Source organism: Apodemus sylvaticus, chromosome 14 (assembly GCF_947179515.1).
Source record: "Apodemus sylvaticus chromosome 14, mApoSyl1.1, whole genome shotgun sequence".
NCBI classification, from domain to species: domain Eukaryota; kingdom Metazoa; phylum Chordata; class Mammalia; order Rodentia; family Muridae; genus Apodemus; species Apodemus sylvaticus.
In genome coordinates, this window is record NC_067485.1 from 36,860,540 (window position 1) to 36,875,389 (window position 14,850).

Here is a 14,850-nt window from a genome sequence, read left to right on the forward strand (position 1 = left end):
CCTGGAACTCACTCTGTAAACTGGACTGGCCTCAAACTCAGAAATCCGCCTGCCTCTGCCTCCCAGAGTGCTGGGATTACAGGCGCGTGCCACCACCGCCCAGCTATTTATATTTTTTAATGTTAGATCTTGGGAGTGCTTGAGAAAGGAAAGGCTGTGGCTTAACACTGATGGGTTTGTGTGTCAAGTTGACAAGGGGGTGATGGTGCTGGATAGTTTTATGTCAACTTGACCCATAAGCAATAGTTATCTGAAAGTAGGGAGTATCAATTAAGAAAATGCCTTCATAAGACTGGGTTTAGACAAGCCTGTAAGGCATTTTTCTTAGTGATTGCTGGAGGAAGGCCCATTGTGGGTGGTGCCATCTCTAGGCTGGTGGTCCTGGGTTTTATAAGAAAGCAGACCAAGCAAGCGATAAAGAGCAAGCCAGTAAGCAGCACCCTCCATGACCTCTGTATTATCTCCTGCCTCCATTCTCCTACCCTATTTGAGTTCCTGTCCTGATTTCCTTAAACAATGAACAAGGTGATGTGGAAGTGTAAGCCAGATAACCACTTTCCTCCCCAAGTTGCTTTGTTCATGATGTTTCATCACAGTAATAGAAACTCTAAGACATGAGAAATCTCTAATCAAGTGTCTTAGTCAGGGTTTCTATTCCTGCACAAACATCATGACCAAGAAGCAAGTTGGGGAGGAAAGGGTTTATTGAGCTTATACTTCCACATTGCAGTTCATCACTAAAGGAAGTCAGGACTGGAACTCAAGCAGATCAGGAAGCAGGAGCTGATGCAGAGGCCATGGAGCGATGTTTCTTACTGGGTACTTCCCCTGGCTTGCTCAGCTTGCTCTCTTACTCTTATAGAACCCAAGAGCACTAGCCCAAAGGTGGTACCACCCTCAATGTGTCCTCCCCACTTGATCACTAATTGAGAAAATGCCCTACAGCTGGATCTCATGGAGGCACTTCCCCAACTGAAGCTCCTTTCTCTGTGATAACTCTAGCCTGTGTCAAGTTGACACACAAAACTAGCCAGTACACCAAGTAAGTGAAAGACTTGTATAATAAAAACTTTAAGTCATTAAAGAAAGAATTAAAGCAGAGAACAGAAGATGGAAAAATTTTCCATACTCATGAATCAGTGAAATTAATATAATGAAAATGGCCATCCTACCAAAAAGCACTCTACAGATTCAATGCAAACCCCATCAAAATTCCAATACAATTCTTCATAGAAATTGAAAGCACAATTTTCAGCTTCATATGGAAACATACACACACACACACACACACACATACCCATAAAAAAGAGCCAAACCAACCAAACAAACAAAAACAACCTACCAGTATAGCTAAAACAATCCTGAGTAGTTAAAGAACTGCTGAAGGTGGTACCATCTTCCATCTCAAATTATGCTACAAAGCTATAGTAACAAAAACAGCATTATATTGGCATAAAACAGACATGTTGGTTAATAGAATCTAATTGAAAATCCAGAAATAAGTCCATACACCTATGGACACATGATTTTTGATTAAAAAAAGCCAGAAATACACACTGGACAAAAGACAGCATCTTCAACAAATGGTGAGAATTAAACTGCATGGCTGCTTGTAAAAGAATGCAAATAGATTCATACTTATCACTACAGAAAACTCTACTCAAATGGATCCAGGACCACAGCACAAACTAGATATGCTGAATGTGATAGAAAAGAAAGTGGAGGATAGTCTTGAACTCATTAGCACAAGAAAAGACTTTCTGAACAGAACACTAATAGCACAGACATTAAGAACAATAATTAATACATGGGACCTTGTAAAACTTAAAAACTTCTGTATGGCAAAGGACACTATAATTTGAACAAAGTGGCAGTCTATAGAATGAGGAAAGATTTTTATTAACTACACATTCAATAGAGGGCTCATATGTAAAATATATTAAGAACTCAAATACTAGATACCAAGAATACAAATACTAGATACCAAGAAAACATCCCCTAAATAACCCAGGCTATTGGCGAGACTAATAGTCGCTCTTCACAAACAGATGGTAAGGCCCTATTGCTAATGACCACACTCATATAACTCATTGAGCACAGAGAAGTTGAATCAATTCCTACATAGAGCTTTTACCACTACTAACTAGTGCTCCTGGTACTTGATCATACTCTGCATACTACCAATGAGTAAAGTAAACTATTTGATCTACAATGATGACCTGCCTGCAAGATACAGTAGTGCACTAGTGGCACAAACGTTGCTAGAGCAACCAACCTCTATCTGATTGGATTTAAGGCCCACTCCAATATTGAACACATCTTGGGTGGCCATGAACCTAAGACTAGATGGGCCATGGACCTCTGGGAAAACCAAATACTATTGTTCTGGTAGATGAATGTAGCAATAAAGGGATTCCTAATGAAAGTCTGCTATACTCATAGATTGGTATCTTGCTCAGCCTTCACCAGAAAAGCTTCTGTCTGTGGTAGATGGGATCAAACACAGAGATCCACAACTGGACAATATAAAGACGGTAAGACAGTAAGACACCTCATAACTTTCAGTCCTTAATGTCTCCATCAAACCACTTCCCCCAGGGCATGAAATTTATTAAAAGAGGCAATGGGAATAAGGAAACCTCAGGAACGAGGCCTTCTAGATACAACAGGATTGAAGCCTTTATGAACTCAAAGACTGTGATAGCATGCACAAGGTCTAAGCTAGATGGAGACCTAGTGCTGAGAGGGGAAGCTTTGATCCCTAAATCAGAAGCTATCGTAAATGACAACTACTCATGAAGTGGGTATACAAAACACTTTTTAAGTCCATGCCTGACACCCAGCAGTTGATGGCCAACACAAAACCAAATCAATGATGCTTGTGGGGTTCTTTTTCTCATACTACCTTTGCCTGAGTAATTTTTGCCTTACAGGTCTATTACTTATACATTTTCATTTCCAGTTATGTGTTTTTATGGGAGTTCTATTTGTCTTTGCATCTGCATTTTCTTGTGTCTTCTCTTCGTCTCTTTTCTCTTAGTTTGCTCTGTCGTTCTTTTGTTGTTGTTTCTTGTTTGATTTCTAATTTTAGAGAGAGAGAGAGAGAGAGAGAGAGAGAGAGAGAGAGAGAGAGTGAGTTTGGGTGGGTGAAGAGGGAGGTAGAGAGTATTTGGAGGAGGCAAAAACATGATCTCACAATATTGTATGATAAAAAAAAAATCTACTAAATATATCCAGAGCCGGGCAGTGGTGGGGCACACCTTTAATCCCAGCACTTGGGAGCCAGAGGCAGGAGGATTTCTGAGTTTGAGGCCAGCCTGGTCTACACAATGAGTTTCAGGACAGCCAGGGCTACACAGCGAAACCCTGTCTCAAAACAAAACAAGACAAGACAAAACAAAACTATCCAGAAAAAAGTCAGTAAAACCCAGGGATGGTGGTATGTGCCTTTAATCCCAACACTCAGGAGTTAGAGTTAGGCTTATTTCTGAGTTCAAAGTGAGCCTGATCTACACAGCAAACTCCAGTTCAGGCAGAAATAAATAGTGGTTCAAAAACAAAATAAAAAACTACCAACAACCCTTATCCAAAATAATTGATTTGGGGGCCAAGGAGATGGTTCAATGATTTAAGAAAAGCACTTGCTGCCAGGCTTCAGTTCAGTTATTGGAATCTAGAACAGCATAAACTAAGTGTGATGTCACACCCCTATAATCCCAGCATTGAAAAAGTGGAGGCAAGAGGAACACAAGTTCAAAGTCATCTTCAGCTTCTACTTTGATGTCCGTCAGAGATTCATGAGACCATGTCTTAAAATAGATAATGTATCTTATGTTGATAGAATCCTTTATGTCCAGATCTAAAGGTGTGAATGTCTCCACACCTCATTTTTCACATGGCCCAGATTTTATCTGAAGCATTATGGATTGTTTCCTTTGATGAAAAATTGAACCTATTGTGAGGCAACCCAAGAGTTTCACTGTTTAATACAGAATCGTAAGTAAATATGAACAGAAAAGAAACAATAACACAATGTCAGACCACACACATCTGAGAAAAACATATTTACAGGAGTCATCACTGACAATGCCTATGCTCCCTGCCACTAGGCAGCAGAGGCAGGAGGACACCTGCATTGGAAGGAAGAGGCAGCATTGGAAGTTTCCAGGTCAGCTTGGTATAAGCACGACCCTGCCCCAAGGGCAGAGCATTGGCTGCTCTTGGAGAAGACCTGAGTTCAATTCCCAGCACCTATGTACTGCAACTCAGTTTTGCCTGTAACTCCAGTTCCACAAATCTAACACCCTTTTCTGTCATCCTCTGGTACCAGGCACACATTCCGTACACATATGTGCATTTAGACAAATTCCTCCTAGACATAAAATAAAAATAAACATCTTCAAACAAGCAAATCAAGTATGATGGTACACCTTTAATCCAAGAACAAAGCAAAACAAAACAAAAACAAAACAAGAAGGGGCAGGGGAGGAGCATACACACACACATACACACACACACACACACACACACCCAGAGAGAAAGAGAGAGAGAGAGAGAGAGAGAGAGAGAGGGAGAGGGAGGGGGAGGGGGAGGGGAGGGGAGGGGAGGGGGAGAAGGAGGGGAGGGGGAGGGGAAAGGGAGAGGGAGAGAGCCATCATTGTTCATATTAGGACTTAGTGGTTGTGTTAAGGAGACTGGGCTTGCTGTGACTATTGAGAAGACAGTGAATGCTTTTTACAGATATGTGTATGTGGGGGGGACACTGACCCTGACTATCATACCTTTGTTAAGGAAAGGTCAGCAGCTACAATGTGAAAAGCAGTTCTGAAGGGAATGAGGTCCAGGGCAGGCATTTACAAATCTATTATTTAATAGTGCATTCAGGTGTCAATAGCAACCTGAGCTACACAGTGAGAGGAAGCTAGTGAAGGAACCTGAAAAGACGTAGTCCATGCGTTGATTTCAACCAAGTGTGAAGATCGGTCTAGGATGGTGTCCAGGTTGCTGGATTTTGACTGTCTCAATTGTTACATTAGGAGTTGAATTTGTAAAGTAAAGGCAGATCCGGTTGATGTTAAAATGCGAAAAGGATGATCTGTGTGCCGGCTTAGTGGGTAAAGGCAGTTGCCACTCAGCCTGACAACCTGAACTCAACTCTCAGTATTCACACAGCAGAAAAAGAGAGCTGAGTCCTACAGTTGTCCTTTTAACCTCTACAAGCTTGTCTTAGCATGTGTGCCTACATATAAACAAAAACCAAATACACGTTGGGGCTAGAGAGGTGGCTCATTGATTAAGAGATATACTGCTCTTAATTTCTAAGCACCTACATCAGGAGGTTCACAATTAGTTCACAACTGCCTGTAACTCCAGTTCCAGGAGATCTAATGCCCTCTCTATGGGCACCGATGGCACTCACATACCCAAACACACAGAGATACACACATAATTAAATCATAAGAATAAGGCCAGGCCTGCCTGGTGACACACACCTTTTCTAGGTACTCAGCAGGCAGAAGCGGGCCAGTTTCAGACCGGCCTGCTCTACATAGCAAGTTTCAGGACAGCCAGGGCTATACAAAGAGACCCTGTTTCAAATAAATAAATTGTTTCTAAAATTTTTAAATATTGAAATTCATTGCCATAGTGCTATGAACATGTCTCAGAAGTAACTTGCCCAAACTCATAGACAACACCAAGTGTTATAATTATCATAGCAAAGTACTTAGAGGGTTGCTTGTTAAAATTTTTGTTGCCATGTAATAAGAGCCCTAAAATACATTGTCTTAAGACAACAGTGAGTCTTTGGACAGCCTTGTAATTTCTGCAGATCAGGAATTCAGTAGCAACTTTGCTAGGTGACTTGATGGCTGTGAAGATGTCCACAAAGGTGATCTTTATTGTAGGTAGACCTGAGGCAGGAAGATTGACTGAAGATGACACTCTCCTATACGGCAAGCTGGTGGCACAAGGCTTTTGTTCTTCCCCATGGGAACTTCTTCACAGGCCTTCTCTGGTGTCCTCATAAACCTGGCTGATGATTTCTTCAGAGCACGTGATCCAAGAGAGGAAGGCACAAATATAAAATGGCCAGTCCTCTGTGGTGATCTGAGGGAGAATGGGTCCCATCTGTTCATGAATTTGGATAGTTGGTCCCTAGCTGGTAGACTATAGAGAAAGGGGCTTACGGGACTTTCGGGGAGTGGGGGGACTAGAAAAGGGGAAATCATTTGAAATGTAAATAAATTATATCGAAAAAATTAAAAAAAATATTGACTGCAGCAAAAAAAAAAAAAAAAAAAAAAAAAAAAAGAAGGATTTGGAGGTGTGACCTTGGAGGAGGCATGTCTCTGAGGGTGGGCTTTGAGGTTCCCAAACCTGACCCTTTCCCAGTGTCACCCTCTTTCCTGCCTACAACTTGCAGATCAAACATGAGCTCTCGGCTCCTGCTCCTGCACCATGCCTTCAGTCCGCTATCACGATTCCCAACATAATCATGGAATAACCCCCTAAAACTTTAAGCAAGCCCACCATGCCTTGGTTGTGGTGTCTCTTTACAGCAATAGAAACGTGACTAAGAGACAACACTCACCTCATATTCTGTTATTTCTTCCATATCCCATAGGTGATTGAAGTCAGACATATTTATCATGGACGGGAGTATACAAAGCTAAGGATCGCCTCATGATCTTGGATACTAGCTGCCCGTATATGTTCTGCTTACATCCTGTTGTTGTGATAAAAATACTCAGACCAAGAACAGCATAGGGGAAGATAGGATTTATTTGCCTTCCATTTCAGGGTCAAAGTCCACCCTTGAGAGAAGCAAAGGCAGGATGCTGAAGGAAATCCTGTGGAGATGCGCTGCTTCCTGGCTTGTTCACTCACGCACACCCTCAACTCATTTCCTTACACAAGCTGAGACCAGATCGGTCCGCAGTAGACTGAAATCTTCAACGTCCATCGAAATCAGGGCAGTCTCTAGAGACCTGCACATGGAATAACCTTTACTCAGTTAAGTCTGTATTTAATCTTTGGTTTGTTTGAGACAGGGTCTCGCTATGCAGTCTCAGTGGCCTAAAACTCACTGTATAAAGCAGTCTGGTCTTGAGCTCACAGAGACTTGATTCTGCCTCCCAATTGCTGGGATTAACAGTGCTTGCCACCATGCCTGGCAATTGAGACCCTTTTTCAGGCTGGGTCAAGTTCACAGTTCATGTCAACTAGGACACACGCGTCTCCATCTGACCACCTGGTACTGAGTCACAGAATCTTTTGGTGTGCACTCTCGCTTTCAGCTCATCTGACATTACTCAGAGATAGAATTTTGGAGACAAATATGGCCTCCACACCCTTAGGGCAATCCTTTATTAACATTGTATCTGTCAGGCCACTTCCGGTCAGTGTCAAGCACCAGGAAAGTTGACAATATGATCCCTGACAAGTTCCCTAAGGGTGATAAATACCTCTTGCTGAGGACGGGCACAAGAAGACCCGCCTCCTGATCTCTACTGACAGCTGCATTTCAGCTCATGCCAATCTCCTCGTCCATTCCTTTCTCCCCTCAGAGCCTGTGAATTCGCTGCCTTGCTCTGGAATGCCCTTTCCCTTGCTCTCTGCACTCTCCATCCCCATTCCTGTCTCCCAGCCCCCTACCTGCTCTCCGGGCTCTAACAGAACAGCTGTGCCTCATAACTGGGGGCCCTGAGCTATGCCTCTCAAAGACGCTTTTGAAGAGGAATCTGTTGTTCCGAGGAAAACAGCTCCAGCAGAACTATCATGGAGGAATTGAGGCCTGGGGTTGGTTCTGTTGTAAACAATACTGATAAAGAAGGTAACTGTTGCTATGTTGGTTGGTATTTTGATGAGGTGTATCCTTGTCATCAACTCCTTGGCTTGTATAACAACCCTAGTGAATATATAAAATGGGATTTCCTGAAAACGTCAAGAGATAAATAAGAAAAAAAACTTGAAAAAATTCCTTTGATTAGTCATTTTTCAAAGCATCCTTCTTTGTGTTCTGGCATTGGATTATTTCATTCACTTGTTATGCGGCTAACTGTTGACTAATTCTTTGGGGGCAGGGTGAAACGTGTTTGCAAAGCTGCAGCTTTGATGGTCTGCAAATGTTGGGAAATGATGCCAACCTTCAGCCTAGAAAAGTGTGGAGAGGGCTGGGGGCACTGGAGTGCCCTCCAAGCCAATCTCTCGGAGCCTCTTCCTCACAGCCATCCCCACTCTACTAGCCTAGACTAACCAAGTCTACATTTGCAAACTCTGTTCAATTCCTCAAAGAGCAAAGAGAATTCAGCCTTCCCAGAATACATTTTGATAGGACATTGTGACATCTGATATCCTAGTCCTCCAAACACCTCCTACAAACTCCTAAATTCATGAAAGGAATTTAAGAAAGTAATGTTTCTTCTCTCTTCTTATGCTGTCTGTATTTTGTTCTTTTGAAAATCATGTTCTTTTATTGAAAAAGGAAGCAAAAACATTTTATGATAAAATTGAAGATTTACATAGAGAATATTTCTGATAAAATAGAAGAGATATATAGAAAAACACATTAAAATTGACAATTTTCATGAAAAATTAAAGAGTAAAGTGGTAGACATAAAAACATTGCTAAATTAATTGAAAAATGAAATAGAAACAATTTATGATAGAACTGAAGATTTACATGGAAAATATTTCTGATAAAATTGTAGAAAAATATAGAAAAACATGTTAAAATTGAAGATTATCATGGAAATTATACAGATAAAAAGGTAGGCATAAAAATAATTCTAAGTTGATTGAAAGTGGAATTATAAACATTTTCAGGTAAAACTGAAGATTTACATGGAAAATATTTCAGATAAAATTCAAGAAATATATAGACAAATACATTAAAATTGACTATTTCATGCAAAATTATACAGATAAATGGTAGCTATAAAAACATTTCTAATCAATTGAAGGTGGAATTAAAAATATTTTGTGATAAAATCAGAGATTTACATGGAAAACATTTCTGATAAAATAGAAGAAATATATAGAAAAACATGTTAAAATTGAAGATTATCATGAAAAATAATGTAGATAAAATGGTAGACATAAAAAATTACTAAATTAATTGAAAGGAATTACAAACATTTTATGATAAAAATGAAGACTTACATGAAAAAGATTTACAGAAAAAGATTTATTTCTGATAGTCTATGTCTTTTTATTGGGGAATTGAATCCATTGATGTTAAGAGATATTAAGGAATAGTGATTGTTGCTTCCTGTTATTTTTTATCTTATTTTTATGTTTGTGTGGATATCTTCTTTTGGGTTTGTTGGATTCTTGCTTTTTCTAGGGTGTAGTTTCCCTCCTTGTGTTGGCATTTTCCATCTAGTATCCTTTGTAGGACTGAATTTGTGGACAGATAGTGTGTAAATTTGGTTTTATCATGGAATATCTTGGTTTCTCCATCTATGGTGATTGAGAGTTTTGCTGGGTATAATAGTCTGGGCTGGCATTTGTGTTCTCTTAGGTTCTGTATGAGATCTGCCCAGAATCTTCTAGCTTTCATTATCTCTGGTGAGAAGTCTGGTGTGATTCTGATAGGTCTGCCTTTATAAGTTACTTGCCCTTTTTCCATTACTGATTTTAATATTCTTTCTTTGTTTAGTGCATTTGGTGTTTTGATTGTTATGTGCTGGGAGGACTTTCTGGTCTGGTACAGTCTGTGTGGAATTCTGAAGGCTTCTTGTATGTTCATGGGCATCTCTTTCTTTAGGTTAGGGAAGTTTTCTTCAGTAATTTTGAAGATATTTACTGGCCCTTTAAGTTGGAAATCTTTGCTCTCTTCTATAACTATAATCCTTAGGTTTGGTATTCTCATTGTGTCCTGGATTTCCTGGATGTTTTAGGTTACAAGCTTTATGCATTTTGCAGTTTCTTTGACTGTTGAGTCAATGTTTTCTATGGTATCTTCAGCACCTGAGACTCTTCTATCTCTGTTGTTGATGCTTGCATCTATGCCTCCTGATTTCTTTCCAAGGCTTTCTATCTCCAGAGATGTCTCACTTTGTGATTTCTTTATTATTTCTACTTCCACTTTTAGATCCTGGATGGTTTTGTTCAGTTCCTTCACTTGATTGTATTTTCCTGTAATTCTTTAAGGGAATTTTGTGTTTCCTCTTTAAAGGCTTTTACCTGTTGACCAGTGTTTTCCTGTATTTCTTTAAGGGAGTCATTTAAGTCCTTCTTGAAGCCCTCTATCAGCATCATGAGATACAATTTTAAATCCAACTCTTGCTTTTCCTGTGTGTTGGAGTATCCAGGACTTGTGGTGGGAGAACTGGGTTCTGATGTTGCCAAGTAGCCTGGGTTTCTATTGGTAGGGTTCTTGTACTTGCCTTTTGCCATCTGGTTATCTCTGGTGCTAGTTAGTCTCGCAGTTGCTAGCTGGAGCTTGTCCTTACTGTGGGCCTGTAAGCCCGTGTCCATACTCCTGGGAGACCAACTCTCTTCTGTCAGGGTCTGTGCACAGAAGGCTGTCAAGCTGCCAGGCTCCCTGGTGCAAATGGCAATGGGAAGACTTACATCCCAGCTGCTCCACTGATGGTATGTCCTGTGTGCTCCTAGCTGTCTCCCGCTCCCCAGAGAGAAGGTGGAGATCTCACCTCTGAGCTCAGAAGTGAAAGCACTGCAGGGAGATCACTCTCTCCTGTTAGGCCATGGAAGGCTGTGGAGCTCCCAGGTGCAAATGGTGGCGAGAGCTTAATTACTCTCTATTGCTGAGACAAGACACCATGATCCAAGAGTTTGTTTGGGAGTCTCATCCCAAAGGGTTACAGTCCTCATGTGGGGAGGCATGGCAGCAAGCCACAGGTGTGGAGGCTGGCACAGGATGCTAAGCGACCATGTCTTGAGTAGAAAGGATGAAGCAAAGAGACTGAACTTCACATGGCACCAGGCTCGCTATCCCTGACATATTGTTCTGCATCAAAGCTCTACCTCCTAAATTACCGGAAACAGCACTTCCAACTGGGGAGCATATATTCAAATACCAGAGCCTATGGGGACATTTTCATTCAAACCAAAATTCTTACTACTCGGTGTCATTGGACTATTTAATATCCTACTTTCCCAAGTTAGAACAGGAAGTTCAGAGAGTTTTAAATGTGTTGACAAAATTCACTGCCATTGGGAAGTGGCTTTCCTACTGGAAGCCAGGGCCAGTTACTGGAACCCTAGACTGTCAGCCTTTACTTTGTACCACAGGAGACGTAGTGAGGAAACACTTATGCAGAAGAGGCTGTCTCAGGAGGAGTGCAGCGTTGACACTGGGGCAGGATAAGGAAAGTAGATTGTAAATAAGGGCATGCAGTAAATGTCACTCATGCCTGCACAGGAAGCGTGGCCCAGGTGACGCAGCAGAAACAAGACATTAGTGTTTGTAGAAAAGTAGCCTTCCGGTTGTTACAAGCCAAGTCTCACTAGAGGACTACTCTGGCAGTAATCACTGAAGTCTACAAAGCTTTAGTGTGCACCCCACTCCTGTGGGATCCTTAAAACATCAGTTCTGTGATGTAAAGTTATTGCTTTGATGACCAGCCATTTTTTGCCTTCCTGCGGTAACAGTATCGTTTGCTCTGGGAAGCTAAGTGCCCCCAACTTTATTACAGCTGAGTAGCCTAGACAATATTTCCTATACATTACAAATACAGGCTATATAAGTCACTTAATTACTCCTAATATTGTTTGATTCTATATTTCATAATATGTGGCTTTTTATACAATATTTTATCTACTCATTATTGACAATAGAGAATTAAGATCCTCAGCATAATTTTGAACTTATAAATTGCCCCCCCCCCTTTTTTTTTGAGATAGGGTTTCCCTGTGCAGTGCTAGCTGTCCTGGAACTCACTTTGTAGAGCAGGCTAGCCATCAAAGTTCCAGAAAAGCCCAGGCTTCACAGAGAAACCCTACCTCTAAACAACAACAACAATGTGTCCTATGGCCAAAGGGAAACACAGAGTGGGAAACCAGTGTCCAGAGAGCTCATTGTACCAACTTAGGTAGGCTTACACTGTTTCTTTAACATTTTGGGACCAGACAGCTTCCCGGAGGGCACTTTCCTGTCCAAGTGATTGATGGGTCCATTTGGATTGACTCTTAACGGTGGGGGACAATGTTACGTCTTTGGTCTTTTCCAGAAATCCTCCAGCTAGATAAGAATCTTAAGATCTTTCAGGAAGTTTAGAATATCCTGTCGTCACCCAGGGCCAGTGATTCCTTCAGGTCTCATTCTTTTGGGTCTGCAGTCTTGATTCTTGCTGCTACAGGGCAGGTGTGCAGCTACGAGGGTGGGTCCTCTATGATCTTCAAGTTTGACGCTCTCCAACAGCAACTTACTCATCTCTTCAGTTTCTTTCATCTCCTGTTTTTCAGCTGTCTTTGTCCTCAGCACGACCAATCAGCTTTCTCTGCTGGCAATGCCACAGGCTGACAGTCAGCAGTCAGTATGCACTCTTGACAGGGAACCAACTGGATGGAGCTAGTTAAAAAAAAAAAATTAATGAGGGTTCAAAGGTGTACCTTTAACAGAGAGTCACAGTGCAACCTGGGGCTATGGAGATGGTTCACTGGGTAAAAGTGCCTGCTGTCAGAGAGTTCCTGGGGGCCAGTTGGTGAAAGGAAACAACTAAGTCCTAAAAGGATTCACACACACACACACACACACACACACACACACACACACACTGTGGTGTGACCCAAATCTCTAAAATAAATAAGAATGGAGCATTCCCTTCACAGGATCACAACCACAATTTTCTCTTCAATCTTTTTCCTACTTCTTTTTTCTTCCTGGTTCTTTACCCTTTCATCTTCTCTGTAGAACACTCACTCCAGCAGTTACACAGAGCTCTAAGAAAGTCATCTTCGACATACCGGCCGTACAATACAACAGGACGGTAATAACAGGAATTTGTAATAAAATTCACCCAATTCGGTAGTTTGGCCAAGGTGAAAGTAAGTGCTTTATTCCAGTTTTAATTAGCAATCTTATTTCTCTTATGACACAGTATGTAATTAATACATCTATTTCGCTATACATGTTTGTGGGTTATGGAATGGATGCATGTGAATGAGTCAACGGCTTTCAGGAGGCTTCAGAAGCGGCCTGAGAAAGACTCTCTATAGATAAGATAATGATCCAGCCCAACACCAGGGGGAAGCTGCCAGTAAAAACTGCTGGTGCAGATGAAGAAAGAAGTCAGGCTCGAGGCAAAGAAGGTGAACCAGGCTGGAGCAGGAAGCAACTGGTCAGGTCCAGAGGGTGACTAAGTAGAGAGGCAGGTGGTCAAGTAGGCTGTGTTAATAACAGAGTCCTTGGGCTTTGATACACACACTAGGTATTAGATTTAGTTTGGTGTGGAGCTTGCCATCACAGCGTTAGTGTGTATCACTTACTTTTTGGGGTCCAAGGGGAGCTACTCCCCTTCTTCTATCTGATGTGTACATTCATACATTCTTAGGTCTGATGCCCTTGACAGGATTTTATTAAGCCCATGTGGCCCCAGTTTCAATTCTCTCCAATGAACTCATAGGGTGGCTTCCTTCCTAGCCCTAGGGGCTAGCCTTTTATCAGTCTGTGCCGGATGTGTGGTGCCTGCCAGTTGGTGCTGTTTCTGGGTTTCACTCAGGGGCTGAAACATTCTTTTCCCTCAGAATGGAGTTCAAAGATCCTTGTAAAATAGTTTTCCAGGGCAAAAGATAACCTGAAGACCTACCATTTTTAAGCAACATGGAGTAATTTAAGGTAGAGTACAGCCTGACCTCAGCAGTTGGTCACAACGGATACTTTTCAATCCAGAAAACTAATTACTCAGTGATAAACAGATAAGGAAACTGAAATGTATTCTCAGCTTGTCACTTCCTATACAGTTTTTGCAAATTCAGTGTTTGTGGGGGCAGGCTGTTGGGGAGTACCTCCTTTCCCAGTGGTCTTTGTTACTTTATTTGATGTTTTAAAAAAAAGATCTTAAAATGTGGAAAGCATTCACATTTATTGCTATCAAAACTTTTTCCCGGGGCTGGAGAGATGGCTCAGTGGGTAAGAGCACCGACTGCTCTTCCAAAGGTCATGAGTTCAAATCCCAGCAACCACATGGTGGCTCACAACCATCCGAAAAGAGATCTGAGGCCCTCTTCCGGTGTCTGAAAACAGCTACAGTGTACTTACATATAATAAATAAATCTTTAAAAAAAAAAAAAAAAAAAACTTTTTCCCCAAAATTAAATGTAAAGGCCTTTGCACTTAAAAAAATTTACCCCTCTTTTCAATTAAAATTATTTTATTATTTTATGTGAATGGATGTTTTGCCTGCATGTATGTCTGGGCATAGATACCACAATTATGCAGTGGCACACTCCTGAAGTAGTCTGAGGAAGGTATCAGATCCTTTGGACCTGAAGTTACAGATAGTTATAAGTCACCATGAGACTCAGTACTTTAACCTCAGAGCCATCATCTCTCCAGCCCCCATCAGCAAAACTGATAGGGCACATGAATTTGCTGGAAGTAAAATTACTCCCTGAAGTTGATTTGTTCGTATATAGTCATATCTTTTTTTAGAAGGACACATATCAGTTTATTGAACTGATTCTTGATAATCTTGGCTAGTGTAGGGGTTGGCATTTGAGATGTGGGTCAGCAATTGCTAGCAATGATGGCTGCTCTTCTACGAGACCCAGGTTTGATTCCCAGCACCCATATGATGGCTCACGACCTCCTGTAACCTCAGCTCCGGGGGATCTTCAAGCCTTCTTCTGGATTACTCAGGCACCAGGAACACCTATGGTGTA